This window comes from Pan paniscus, chromosome 8 (assembly GCF_029289425.2).
Source record: "Pan paniscus chromosome 8, NHGRI_mPanPan1-v2.0_pri, whole genome shotgun sequence".
In the NCBI taxonomy this organism is placed as follows: domain Eukaryota; kingdom Metazoa; phylum Chordata; class Mammalia; order Primates; family Hominidae; genus Pan; species Pan paniscus.
The window spans coordinates 125,635,727-125,650,274 of record NC_073257.2 but is presented as its reverse complement, the minus strand read 5'-3'; positions in this window follow the sequence as shown (position 1 = coordinate 125,650,274).

Genomic DNA, 14,548 nt, shown 5'->3' with positions numbered 1-14,548 from the left:
CTCTGGAAAGACCTTCAGATTATTCAGTAGTTATGGAAAAGGACACCTATAATAACCCAAGAAAACAAAGGACCAAATGTATGATTCTTATTCCTCCACAGCTGAGACCTTCATTCAAACAACATTTGAAACCATGTTAATTCAGCTCACACCTGTCTGGCTTTCTGTTTCTAGAGTATGTCGTTGGCTCTCTACGTGTGAGCAAAGATTTGGCTGTATTTCCATTGCAGAAGCATGATAATTCTGCATTGCCCTTTGGCTTAGCAAACAAGAGCAAAAGCACCTGCTATTAAAAATGAAGTGGCAAAAACTATCTGGGGAAGGGGGACAGGTAGAGTTGCTGCAGAAGTTGGAAAAGGAGTGAAGGTAAACACAGCCACCTCCCCAGAATTACTGGATACTATCCTAATAGCCCCAGCTATTACCAAATACTGTATTACCAAATCTTAAGTCTGTTTTCACTTAATAAAGAAGCTCTAATTTTTTAGTAAAGACTGCCCTTTCCAAAACTGAGGACAAACTAAACCTATAGCCTGGATGTGAAAGCAAATCCAAGCTAAAACAAAAACAAAAACAAACCCAAAATGAAAACAAAAATAACAACACTGTGTTTAACAACATTGGGTTTTTCTAAATAGTGAATATGATACATATTTATTGTAGACATTTTAGAAAATATAGAAAATATTAAAACTGCCTATAATTTCATCACTTATAGAGAAGCAGTTAACATTTTAGAAACTTCTTTATTTAATCACTTCTGCCACCCCGTTTTCAATAGTGAGTGGTTTTGCTTTTGTCTGCTAAGCCAAAGGGCAATATATACTGTCTCCCTCAAGTATTCAAGAGTGTCGATTAACACATGTGTGTGCTGAAACTACCTGAGGCCAGAGAAAGAACCATTAAAATACATCGGAGATTCAGAAAAAGTGCTTGTTACCTCCAGCCAGACTGGAAAAAACTTATAATTTACAGGGCATTGGGTAGAGTACTCAGGAATGTCTTGCCTCAGTGTGAGGAATAATTAGCTCTACACTAATTACTAGCTCTACACTGAGCACTGCTCCAAACCCACCTAAAAAATCATGAAAGACTTAGAAGAAAGTTGTTTCCAAAAAATTTAACTGTATCCCAGAACAAAGCTCAAGATTCATAGGAATACAAAGATATTCAGGAACCAACAAGGTAAAATTTGCGATGTTTGGCAGTCAATCAAAGTTTACCAGGCATACAAAGAGGAAGGAAAACATGATCAATAATGAGAAGAAAGTCAATCAATCAAAACAGGCCTAGAACTGACACAGATGTTAGAATTGGCAGAGAAAGTAATTAAAGCAGTTATTATCACTATATTTTCAAGAAGTTAGGGAGAGATATAAAAGATATAAAGAAGACCCAAAGTGAAATTTTAAAGATGAAAACTACAATGTCTCAAAAAAACAGCAACAACACTGGATGGGAGTAAGAGCAGATTAAATATTGTACAAGAAAAGATTAGTGCACTTAAAGGCATGGCAACTGTAACTAACAACATAAACAAAGAGTTAGAACATAATTTAAAACTCAGAAAGAGCACCAGTACACTGTGGACAATTTCAAGTAGCCTAGTATATAAGTAATAGAAGTCCCTGAAGTGAGAGAGGGAGAAATAAAAAATATCTGAAGTAATAATGCTAACAATTTTATAAACCTAAAACTATAATCCCAGAGATCCAAGCAGTTCAATGAATCTCGGCACAAGATACACAAAGAAAAGTACACCAAGGCATGTCATAACTCAATTGTTCAAAACCAGCAATAAAGAAAACAAATCTTAAAAGTAGCCAGAGGAAGAAAAGACCTATTGCATACAGAAAAAAGACAAGAAACAGAGATATTGATTTCTCATCAGAAAAAAAATGCAAGCAAGAAAAAGTAAAACAATATATTTAAGGGTTGGGTGTGGTGGCTCACAACTGTAATCCCAGCACTTTGGGAGGCTGAGGTGGTGGATTTCCTGAGATCAGGGGTTTGAGACCAGCTTGCCCAACATGGTGAAACCCTGTCTCTACAAAAATACAAAAATTAGCTGGGCATGGTGGTGCAAGCCTGTAGTCCCAGCTACTTGGGAGGCTGAGGCAGGAGAATGGCTTGAACCTGGGAGGCAGAGGTTGCAGTGGGCCGAGATAGCGCCACTGCACTCCAGCCTGGGCGATAGAGTGAGACTCCATCTCAAAACAAACAAACAAACAAGCAAACTATATTTAAAGTACTGAAAAAATACTCTCATTCAAAATTCTATATTCAGCAAAAATGTCTTTTAAAAATGAAGGCAATTTAAAGACTTTAGACATATAAAGGCTGAAATAATTCATCATTAGGAGGCTTGCAGTATAAAAAATGTGAAGGGAAGTCCAGGAAGAAGGGAAATGATAACATAAAAATCTGAATTTAAACAAATTGAAAGCACTGAAATGGTAACTACTGGGATAAATGTATGAAATTATTTTCTTATTATTGAAAACATTAAAACATTAACTGTTTGAACAGAAATAAAGACAATGTATTGTGCAGATTATAACATATGTACAAGTAAAATGCATTCCAACAGTAGCATAAAGGCCAATAGGGAAAAATGGAAATACGCTTTTGTAAAGTTCTTTTATTATATGTGAATTGGTATACTATCACTTGAAGTTAGACTGTGATGTGTATAAACCCTAAAGCAATCACTAAAATAACAAAACAGAAAGTAATGACTAATAAGCCAACAAAGGAGATAAAATGGATTCATAAAAAATTCCATTATTCCAAAAGAAGGCAGAAAAGGGGGAAAGGGAGAACAAACAACAAATAGGACAAACAGAAAATAAATAATAATATGATACATTTAAACCTGACTATATCAGTAATTATGTTAAACGTAAATGGTCTAAACACCTCAATTAAAAAACAGAGATGACCAGATTGGATAAAAAAGCAAGACTCAACTCTATGCTGCCTGTGAGAAACACACTTTAAAGATGAAGATACAAGTGGGTTACAAGGAAATAACTGGAAAAAAGATATGCTATGCCAACGCTAGTCCAAGAAAGCTGGAGTGCCTATATTAACATCAATGTAGATTTTAAAGCAAATAATATTACCAAGGACAAAGAATATCATTTCATAATAAAGGGATGAATTAATCCTAAGAGGACATAAAAATTTAAACATATATGCCCTTATAACATAGCTTCAAAATACATGAAGCAAAAACTGATAGAACTGCATGAATAAATGGACACATCCGCAATTATAGAGATTTCAATATCCCTCTCTCAAGAACTGATAGAACAAATAGTGCTAAAATTGATTTTTTAAATTTTGGATGCATTTTTAATGTTTTAAATAATAAGTTTGCTAAGAGTTTTCAATCAAGAAGAGTAATGCTGGCCTCATAGAATGAGTAGAGAAATATTCCCTTCTCTTCAATTTTGTAGAAAATCAGCAAGAATACAGTAGGCTTGAACAACACTACCAACCAACTTTAACTGATTGATATTTATAGAACATTCCACTCAATGACAATAGAGTATACATTCTTCTCAAGGGCACATGCAACATTTATTAATAGAGATGTATTCTGGGCCATAAAACAAGTCTCAATAAATTAAAAAGCATTCAAATCATATAAATCACGTTTTCAGAGCACTATGAAATCAAATTATAAATCAATAACAGACCTCTTAAAAGATCCTGAAATAAATAATCTCTAAATTTAAAAAATCCCAAAAATAAATTAGAAAGTTTTTTGAACTGGATGAAAATTAAAACACAAGGTACCAGAATTTGTGGATGCCACTAAAGCAGTACTTAGGGAAAAATTTTTTAATGGCTATGTTAGAAATGGCCATGTTTGAAAAGAACAAAAGTCTCAAATTAATTACCTCAGCTTCCACCTGAAACGTTTCAGGAAACTAAACTGAAAAAAAAAAGGAACAAATCTAAAGTCAATAGAGGAAGGGAGATAATAAAGATAAAAGTGGAATTCAATGAAAGAGAACACAGAAAAACAACAGAGACAACCAATGAAACCAAAGTTAATCCATTAAAAAGATTAAGTTAACAAACCTCTACCTAGGCAGATAGACCAGAAAAACTGGAGAGAAAACACAATTTGCCAATATTAGGAGGAGAGAGGGGACATATCTACAGAGTCTACTGATATTAAAAGGATAATAAAGAAATATTATAGACAACTTTATTCCAATAAATTTGGCAACTTAGGTAAACTGAAAAATTCCTTGAACTACACCAACAAAGGTCACTGAAGAAGAAATAGATAACCTGAATAGCCTCCTATAGTTATTAAAGAAATTGGAGTTGTAGTTTAAAATTCTTCATATAGGCCCAAGTGGCTGTACTGTTCTCTTTGATCAAACATGTAAGCAAGAAATAATCAATTCTACACAAAGCCTCCCAAAAAAATTGAAGAGAAGGGAATATTTCTCAACTCATTCTATGAGGCTAGCATTACTCTTCTTGATTGAAAACTCTTAGCAAACTTATTTAAAACATTAAAAAATGCATCCAAAATAAGTAAAAATAAATAAAACATCCAAATGGAAAAGAATGAAATAAAATCATTTCTATTTGCAAGTGACATAATCTCATATGTTAAAAATCCCAAAGAATCCCCAAAAACTACTAGAGCTAATAAATTCAGCAGTATTCAAGAACAACAGACAAAAATTAGCTATATTTCTATAAACCAGCAATAAATAATCCAAAAATAAAATTATGAAAACAGTTCCATTTACAATAGCATCCAAAAGAATAAAGTACCTAGGGATACATTTAACTAGGCAGATAAAAAGACTGGTATGCTGCAAACTAGAAAAATTGCTGAAATAAAGAAGACATAAATTAATGGGAAAACATTCCATATTTATGAATTGAAAGACTTAATACTGTTAAGATATAAATACTACCTAAAGCAATCTATAAATTCAATGCAATCTCTATTAAAATCCCAATGGCATTTTTTTTTTCTTGTAAAACTAGAAAAGCTAATCCTCAAAATCATCAAAAATACCAAGGGGCTCTGAATATCCAAAATAATCTTCAAGAAGAACAAAGAGTACACACACTTCCCAATTTCAAAACTTACTACAAAGCTACAATAATCAAGAGTGTCGTTTTGGTATAAGGACAGATAAGACACATAGGCCAATGGAATAGAATTCAGAGTCCAGAAACAAACCCATACATTAGTGGTCACGGCCATTCAATGGGGAGAGAACAGTCTTTTCAATAAATGGTGCTGGGCCAACTGAGTATTCACATGCAAAAGAATGAATTTGGACCCCTATGTCATCCCAAATAATGAAGTTAAATAAATGACCTTAACATGAGAGCTAAAACCATAAAACTTTTAGTAGAAAACATAGGTGTAAACTTTTATAATCTTGGATTTGACAATGTATTCTTAGATATGATACCAAAAGCACAAGCAACAAACAAAAAAGATAAACTAGACTTCATCAAAATTAAAAACTTTTGTGCATCAAAGGATATTATTAAGAAAGTGAAAAGACTACTACAGAATGGGATAAAATATTCAAAAATCATATATCTGACCAGGGCCTACTATCCAGAATATATAAAGAACTCTTACAATGCAACACAAAAAGACAAACAACTCAAAAAAAGTGAACAAAGAACTTGAACAGACATTCTTCTAAAGAAAATAAGCAAATAGCCAATAAGCACAAGAAAAGCTGTGCAATACATTTAGTCATTAAGGAAATGTAGATCAAAATTAAAATAAGAAACCACTTCATGCTCACTAGGATGGCTATAACTTTTTTCTTTTTTTTTTTGAGATGTAGCCCAGGTTGGTCTGGAACTCATGTGCTCAAGCAATACTACTGCCTTGGCCTCCCAAAGTGCTGGGATTATAGGCGTGAGCCACCACACCTGGCCCATTCTACTCTTAAGTAAAGGAATATACAAATACAAAAGCTGGTCATGAATGTTGATAGCAGCTTTATTTGTAATAGCCAAAGACTGGAAGCAACCCTGATGTTCATCAACAGGTGAAAGGATTAACACATTGTGATACATCTATACAATGGAATACTATATGGGAATAAAAAGAAACAAACTATTGACAGATGCAACGACATGGGTAAATCTCAAGATAATTATGCTGAGTGAAAAAGATGTCAGACAGAAAGTGTTCATACTGCATGATTATATAAAGTTCTATACAAACTAACATATAGGGATAGAAAGCAGATCAGGGGTTGTCTGGGGAAGTATGACTGCATGGAAGAGTGGGAGGCAGGGGACCAAGAAAACTTGTGAGGTTGATGAATATGCTTATTATCTTGATTTAGGTGATAATTTTATGGCTGTGTACATTTGCCACAACTTATTAAATTGTAGACTTTAAACATGTCAGCCTACTGTATGTCAATTATACCTCAATAAAGCTTTTTAAAAAATCTAACAAATTTGAATGAAAAGTAAGCATACTCCAACCATATGACCCAGCCATTTTGATTCTAGGTAAAATACAGAAATATATGATTTTACAAAAATTAATGCACAAATGTTCATATTAGCTTTATAATAGGCGAAGACTGGAAGCAACCTGGATATTCAACAGGTGAATGAATCAACAAATTGCAGTACATCCATATAATGGAATACTACTCATCAAAAAAATGAACTATTTTTGCACTATTGGTGCACTCAATACCAGGGATATATTTTTAAAAAATTATGCTGAGTGAAAAAAGTCAGACAAAAGGGTGTATGCTGTATGATTCCATTTATGTTAAACTCTAATAAATACAAACAAACTTAAAGTGAGAGAAAACAGAACAATGGGGACTGGGATTGGGTGTGCAGAAAAGGATTACAAACAGGCACAAGAAAACATCAAGAGTGATGAGTATGTTTACTATTACCCAGGCTGGAGTGCAGTGGTGTGATCTTGGCTCACTGCAACCTCTGCCTCCCAGTTCAGGTGACTCCCTTGCCTCAGCCTCCTGAGTAGCTGGGATTACAGGTGCCGGCCATCACACCTGGCTAATATTTGTATTTTTAGTAGAGATGGGGCTTCACCATGTTGGCCAGGCTGGTCTCAAACTCCTGACCTCAAGTGATCTGCCCACCTCAGCCTTCCAAAGTGCAGATTTACTGGGAAATCTTGATGATTTCCCAGGTGTCACACATATCAAATACAGGCAGACCTCATTTTGTTGCACTTCACTTTATTGTGCTTTGCATATATTGCTTTTTTTTAATTTACAAATTGAAGGTTTATGGCAACCCTGCACTGAGCAAGTCTACTGGGACCATTTTTTCAAGAGCATATGCTTACTTAGTGTCTCTGTGTCACATTTTGGTAATTCTTGCAGTATCTCAAACATTTTCATCATCATCATATCTATTAGAGTGACCAGCAATAAGTGATCTTTGAGTAATTGTTTTGGGACAGTATGAATGGTGCCCATATAAGATGGTGAACTTCAAAAATGTTGTTTGTGTTCTGATTGCTCCACTGACTGGCTATTCCCCCATCTCTCTCCTCTCCTTGGACCTCCCTATTCAATGAGACTCAACAATATTGAAATTAGGCCAATTAATAACTTTACAATGGCCTCTAAGTGAAGGCGAGTGTCAAGTGAAAGGTGAGTTACATGTCTCTCACTTTCAATTAAAAGCTAGAAAATCCTAAGGCCCTTAAGCATTATACTAAATCTACTCTACTTGTGCTCTATCAGTGCAACAACAAAGCCTGGGTGACAGCATATCTGTTTATAACATGGTTTAATGAATATTTCCAGAAGCCCACTGCAGAGACCTGCTACTTAGAAAAAAAAAGATTCATTTCAAAATATTACTGATCATTGACGATACACCTGGTCACCGAAGAGCTCTGATGGAGATGTACAAGGAGATTAATGCTGTTTACATGCCTGCTAACAACATCTATTCTGTAGACCCTAGATCAAGGAGTAATTTCAACTTTTAAGTCTTATTATTTAAGAAATACATTTCATAAGGCTATAGCTGTTATAGATCGTGATTCCTCTGATGGATCTGGGCAAAGTTAATTGAAAACCTTCTGGAAAGGATTCACCATTCTAGATGTCATTAAAAACATTCATGATTCCTAGAAGGAGGTCAAAATATCAACATCAACAGGAGTCTGGAGGAAGTGGATTCCAATACTCCTCGATGACTTTGAGGGGTTCAAAACTTCCTTCAGTGGAGGAAGTCACTGCAGATGTGGTGAAAATAACAAGAGAACTAGAATTAGAAGTGAACCCTGAAGATGTGACTGAATTGCTGCAATCTCATGATCAAACTTCAACAGATGAGGAGCTGCTTCTTACGGGATATGAAAAGAAAGTGTTTTCTTGAGATGGAATCTACAGCTGGTGAACATGCTGTTTATTTTTGAAATCACAATAAAGGATTTAAAATATTACATAAACTTAGTTGATAAATCAGTGTCAGGGTTTGAGAGGATTGATTTCAATTTTGAAAGAAGTTCCACTGTGGATAAAATGTTATCAAACAGCACCACTTGCTACAGAGAAATTTTTCATGAAAGTACAATCAATCGATGTGGTCAACTTCATTGTTGTCTTATTTTAAGAAATTGCCACAACCAGCGCATCTTCAGCAACAACCTGCCTGATTACTCAGCAGCCATCAACATTGAGGCAAGACCCTCTGCCAGCAAAAAGATTGTGACTCACTGAAGGCTCAGATAATTGTTAGCAAATCTTAGCAATAAAATATCTTTAATTAAGGTATGCAAATTATTTACTTAGACATAATGCTATTACACAGTCGACTACAGTATAGTGTACGCATAGCTTTTATGGAATCCAATAAATTCATGTGACTAGCTTTATTGTGATATTTGCTTGGTTGTATTGGCATGGAAACAAACTTGAAATATCTCTGAGGTGTGCCTGTATATGTTTCATATCAAAACTTCTATCAAATTGTACACTTTAGATATATAATAGCTTATTGTATGCCAATTACAATAAACTACAATAAAGCTATTAAAAATATGGCCAATCAGCCAACAGTGCGGTGCTCATGACTGTAATCCCAGCACTTTGGGAGGCCAAGGCGGGTGGATCACGAGGTCAGGCGTTCAAGACCAGCCTGGCCACGATGGTGAAACCCTGTATCTACTAAAAATACAAAAAAAAAAATGAGCCAGGCATGGTGGCAGGCACCTCCTAGCTACTCGGGAGGCTGAGGCAGAGAATTGCTTGAACCCGGGAGGCAGAGGTTGCAGTGAGTTGAGATCGCACCACTGCACTCCAGCCTGGGCGACAGAGTGAGACTCCGTCTCAAAAAAAAAAAAAAAAAAGACCAATCTAAAATGTGGATCTGACCATGCAACTTCCATGCTCAAAATGCTTCAACAGTTACTTGTCATACGCGGTCAAGGTCTGGCACAATTTGGCAACACCTTTCTGCAGCCTCATCCTCTATTTTCCCTTCTCCTACCTTATAAGTATATTCTGCTTTGACACATTCTGCTTCTATACCATTTCATTGCTTTGGTCATGCCATTCCTTCTGCTGGAATGTGCTCTTTTTTCTGATTTCTTTAAAATCCCTACTCCTCCTATGGGGTCTAGCTCAAATGCCTTTCCTATAAAACCTCTCTGGATTCTCATTACTACTTACATGCTTTTTCTTCTTCAGACTCCATAGCATTTGTACTTATTTCATGATTTCCATCACAGCCTAATCTTAATTTCCCAGCACAGTGACTTGCATGTGTTTAAGTTCTTGACAAGAATTTATTTTATTTTTTTGAGACAGAGTCTCGCTCTGTTACCCAGGCTGGAGTGCAATGGTGCGATCTCGGCTCTCTGCCTCCCAGGTTCAAGCAGTTCTCCTGCCTCAGCCTCTTGATTAGCTGGGATTACAGGCGCACCACGCCCAGCAAATTTTTGTATTTTTAATAGAGACGAGGTTTCACCATGTTGGCCAAGCTGGTCTCAAACTCCTGATCTCAAGTGATCCACCTGCCTCAGCCTCCCACCAACAACATTTTAAAACTCTTTGAGGGCAATGACTCTTATTTATTAATCTGTATATCCCCTGCAACATAAAGCACAAAGACTCACTAGTAATAGGTGCTTTGTAAACATTTTTGAGTTGAATTGGATAATTTAACTTCTAAGTGACTTCATCCTAAACTTAGCTTTTCTATCCACTCATCTACAAAGAAGTGTATGAATAAGAGCAAGGATACTTGATACCATACATTGAGCTACCCTCATAATAAGCCCTGGTGACAATGCAGGCACTTCTCTAAGTGTGAGTTTCATGTAAAATTAAGAAAATGTTCTCCAATCTTTGCTGGCCCATAGTTTGCTATTAACATCATCTTTGGGCAATGAATGGAAAATTTGGCTCATGAAAATCAGAAAATGCTAAACTTCTAGACAGGTAAACTCTTACACAATAATTAATTGAATCCAACAGTTCCTGCTACATTCTCCAAACCAAGAATCATTGTCACAGAATGCCACCCCATTATCCCCACCTGGGTTCTGGGGCTGGACATGGTGGCTTATGCCTGTAATCTCAGCACTTTGGGAGGCTGAGAGGTGGGGAATCACCTAGGCCGGGAGTTTGAGACCAGCCTGACCAACATGGAGAAACCCCGTCTCTACTAAAAATAGGAAAATTAGGCAGGCATGGTGGCATATGCCTGTAGTGCCAGCTACTCGGGAGGCTGAGGTTAGAGGATCACTTGAGCTGGCAGGTTGCAGTGAGCTTAGATCGTGCCACTGTACTCCAGCCTAGGCAACAGAGCAAGACTGTCTCAAACAAAACAAAACAAAACAACATACACAAAAACCACCAAGTTCTGTATCCTGGTTAGCTTGAAGGAAACTGTGGGGCATTTTCAATAAAAAGATTTCTTCTTCTGTGATTATACCCCTCGGGTACCTGGACTCTTCTGAGGTTTGGGTTCCATGATGGCTGTGTGTCCTCCCCTGTCAAAAGGAAGGGTTAGTGTTAGTCCCCAAACAACACTACGTGTGTTTCATTGACCAGCCACCGCTGGTCACTGAGTATCAGGATTGTGCTCACGAATGTTGCTGAGATGGGTTATGAGTCTCCCATTCCCATCCTTTCTTTAGTATTTCCCTCCCTGTCCCTGAGGCTGACGGTAGCTGCAGTAACGGGGACACATCTAAGCAGCTTGTCCTCACACAGTGGGTGGTTCTGCGGAGGTGTTGTTGAGAAGACTGAAGGAGCTTGTCTTCCTGCGATTTTCTCTGTTCTTACTGCTTTGATAAGAGAGCTGGCGGATGGCAACACAAAGGAGAGATAAGAACAGGGCAAAGGGCAGGATGCCATGGAGCCAACGTAGCCGAGAAAGCATCACTGGCTGAGAGGAAGCTCAAGATAAGTCTTTCTCCATACCCAGGGGCTTGCTTTCTCCAGGGAAACTTAAGAACAAGGACCGCCAGGCACGGTGGCTCATGCCTGTAATCCCAGCACTTTGGGAGGCTGAGGCAGGTAGATCATGAGGTCAGGAGTTCGAGACCAGCCTGACAAACATGGTGAAACCCCATCTCTACTAAAAATACAAAAATTAGCCGGGTGTGGTGGTGGGCACCTGTAATCCTAGCGCTCGCCTGTAATCCCTCAGGAGGCTGAGGCAGGAGAGTCGCTTGAACCCGGGAGGCAGAGGTTGCAGTGACCCAAGATCACTCCACTGCACTCCAGCCTGGGCGACAGAGCAAGACTCCTGAGGATAACCTGGAGAAACTGAATCTGAGAGGCAGCATCCTTTCCTGGCCAGCTGCTGGCGATCCTATGACCATCACAGGATGCAGAGAAGGGACTCCCTCAGGGGAAGGGCTGCAGGGCAAGTGAGGTCTTTGAAACCACAAATTTGATATGACTAACTTTTACCTTAAGTTAGTAAGACTCTCAAAATAGAAGGCCCTGAAAAGGGAGGTGCCCAAGCAGCCCCAAGTAAGATGGGGGAGGAAGCAGAGGCCCTTGACCCTCCTGACCTCTCCCTTTCTTCAACATAAACTCATTCTTCCTTCCTAACATGTAGATGACTTACAGCAATTCTTTAATTACGTGTGTGTATATGCATATACAGAGATGAAAAAATACATATATTCAGGCTGGGTGCAGTGGCTCACGCCTGTAATCCCAGTACTTTGGGAGGTTGAGGTGGGCGGATTGTTTGAGGTCAGGAATTCCAGACCAGCCTGGCCAACATGGCAAAACCCCATCTCTACTAAAAATACAAAAATTGGCCGAGCGTGGTGGCGGGCACCTGTAATCCCAGCTACTTGGGAGGCTGAGGCAGAAGAATCACATGAACCCAGAAGGCAGAGGTTGTAGTGAGCCGAGATCACATTACTGCACTCCAAACTGGGTGATAGAGCAAGACTCCATCTCAAATAAAAAAAATATATAATACAAATATATATATATATATGTTCAGAGATGAAAATCCTAAGATTAAGACAAGTTCTAAGATATGCTTTTGGTGGTTTGTCAGAGCATTTGGAAGCTCTTTGAAGACCAGTGGGATGGCTTTCCTGGACCCTGGAATCATACCTACCCTGCCCCTAGGGAAAGATTTTCTCCCTTGAGGTATCCTGTATAATCACAGTAGTAATCATTTGAACAAATTACAACTTTTCTGGGGCATCTGAAGGCATATGTTGAAGAACTGGTGCCCTTAGCCCTCGCCTGCTGTAGTGGGCACACTCAGCTCTGTGCAATGAGCTATAATGCCTGGGAAAGATGCCAAGCTATTGAGGCCGAAGGCTGTTGTTTCCTGGAAGAGCAATTGTGTGTGAGAAAGAGAACGTAACCTCTTCAAAACTTTGCCCACTCCCCAAAATGCATGGATACTATTTAAAAAATTATCCCTGAGATTTTGTATCAAATCCATGAGGTTCTTTCCAGTTTCAAGGATTTCACTGCCTGAAGAGCTGGGGACAAGCGGTTTTCAACCCATCACCTTTCCCTCCGTCCATGTTTATAGGACTTGGCCACGCCCCCTATGCAGCTGTTAGCCTAATGAGTGATGGCCCTCAACAATCCAATCGGAGAACTGTGCAGGACAGATTAGCTGTGGGTGACATATTTTAAAGCAGTGTTTACTGCAAGCTGTTTTTGAGCTGCTGTTTGTCAAAAAGCCAAAAAATCATTTTTTAAAAATATTTCTAAAGCCTTTAAAGTTTATAAAATGCATTTGCATACATTATTTTTTTGTGTTCAGAATGGCCTCATTCTGAGATAGCTCATTTTACAAATGAAAAGCTGCATTTGAGAGAAGACTGAGATGACTTGGACCTAGGTCCCCTGGCAGAACTCCACACAGCACCACATTCATGTTCATGGACACTCCCAAATAACATTTGCCCTCCCTGTGCCCTGTGGATGTCAAAGTGTGCTTTGGAGGACATCTATGTCCTTCCAGTGTCTGCAAAGGGCTCCAGAGTCATGTGCTGCAACCATTCCTCCTTCATCTCCCCACCCACCATAAAATGAGAGGACAGATAAGGCAGTAGGGTGTGGTGGTTTAGAGTGTTAGCTCTGGCATCTGGATTTAAATTTCATCTCCATGAATTATGAGGAATGTGATCTTGGATACTTTATAATACTTCTCTACACCTCCATTTCTTCATCTGTAACATGAAGGTTATTACTACCCTCATCAGATTGCTGGGAGTATCACTTGAGATACCCTGTTGATGAGCACTCCTCAGTACATAATAGAAGCTCAATAAATGCTAGTTGTTAGGTCCTTTCCAGCTCAGATATTCTATGATTCTATGGTTGTTTAATAATGGGTAGCATTTTTTGAGTACTTAATACATTCCAGGCACTTCTAAGCAATATGTATATGAAAGATTTTATGTATATGTATACATATAATTTCACATATACATATAAAATCTCATCCTATCCTCATAACCATACTCTAAAGCTTGCACTGTTTTTACAATGATACAGTGCCCATTTACAGACAAGGAAATGGTTATCGGAGAGATTAAACAACTTGACTTTGATCATGTAATTAAAAGAAGCAGAACCAGAATTCTAGCTTGAGAGCTGGCCTTAACTACTTTGCTTTTCCTCCTATCTAAGAAAGTAGCATTAAGTCTTTTCATAGTTCTGCTTGTTTTTCTTGTCATTGCCCCCAAACAAAAAAGAAAACCTTTCTGATTCAGCTGTTTGATCTCATTCAGGAGAATCTCCCCACAGTCACTGCCTAACCCATTTATTATAACATTATTTTGGATTTGGTGAATACAGTATACCAAGAGGTCAGTCCTATTTCCCTCTGACTATAGTATAGCCTAGGAAGCTTATGAAGAAAGTGCCCATAACAGAAATACTGCATATCTGCAAAATTTTCCATTTCCAATTTTGCAATTGTTCAATTGCAAAAAAGCTTCTAGATCATCCCAGCCTTGGAAGTCCAAACCAGATACACCAAGCAGTACTTACTGGAAGCCAAGAGGTCACTGGTCCAGTGC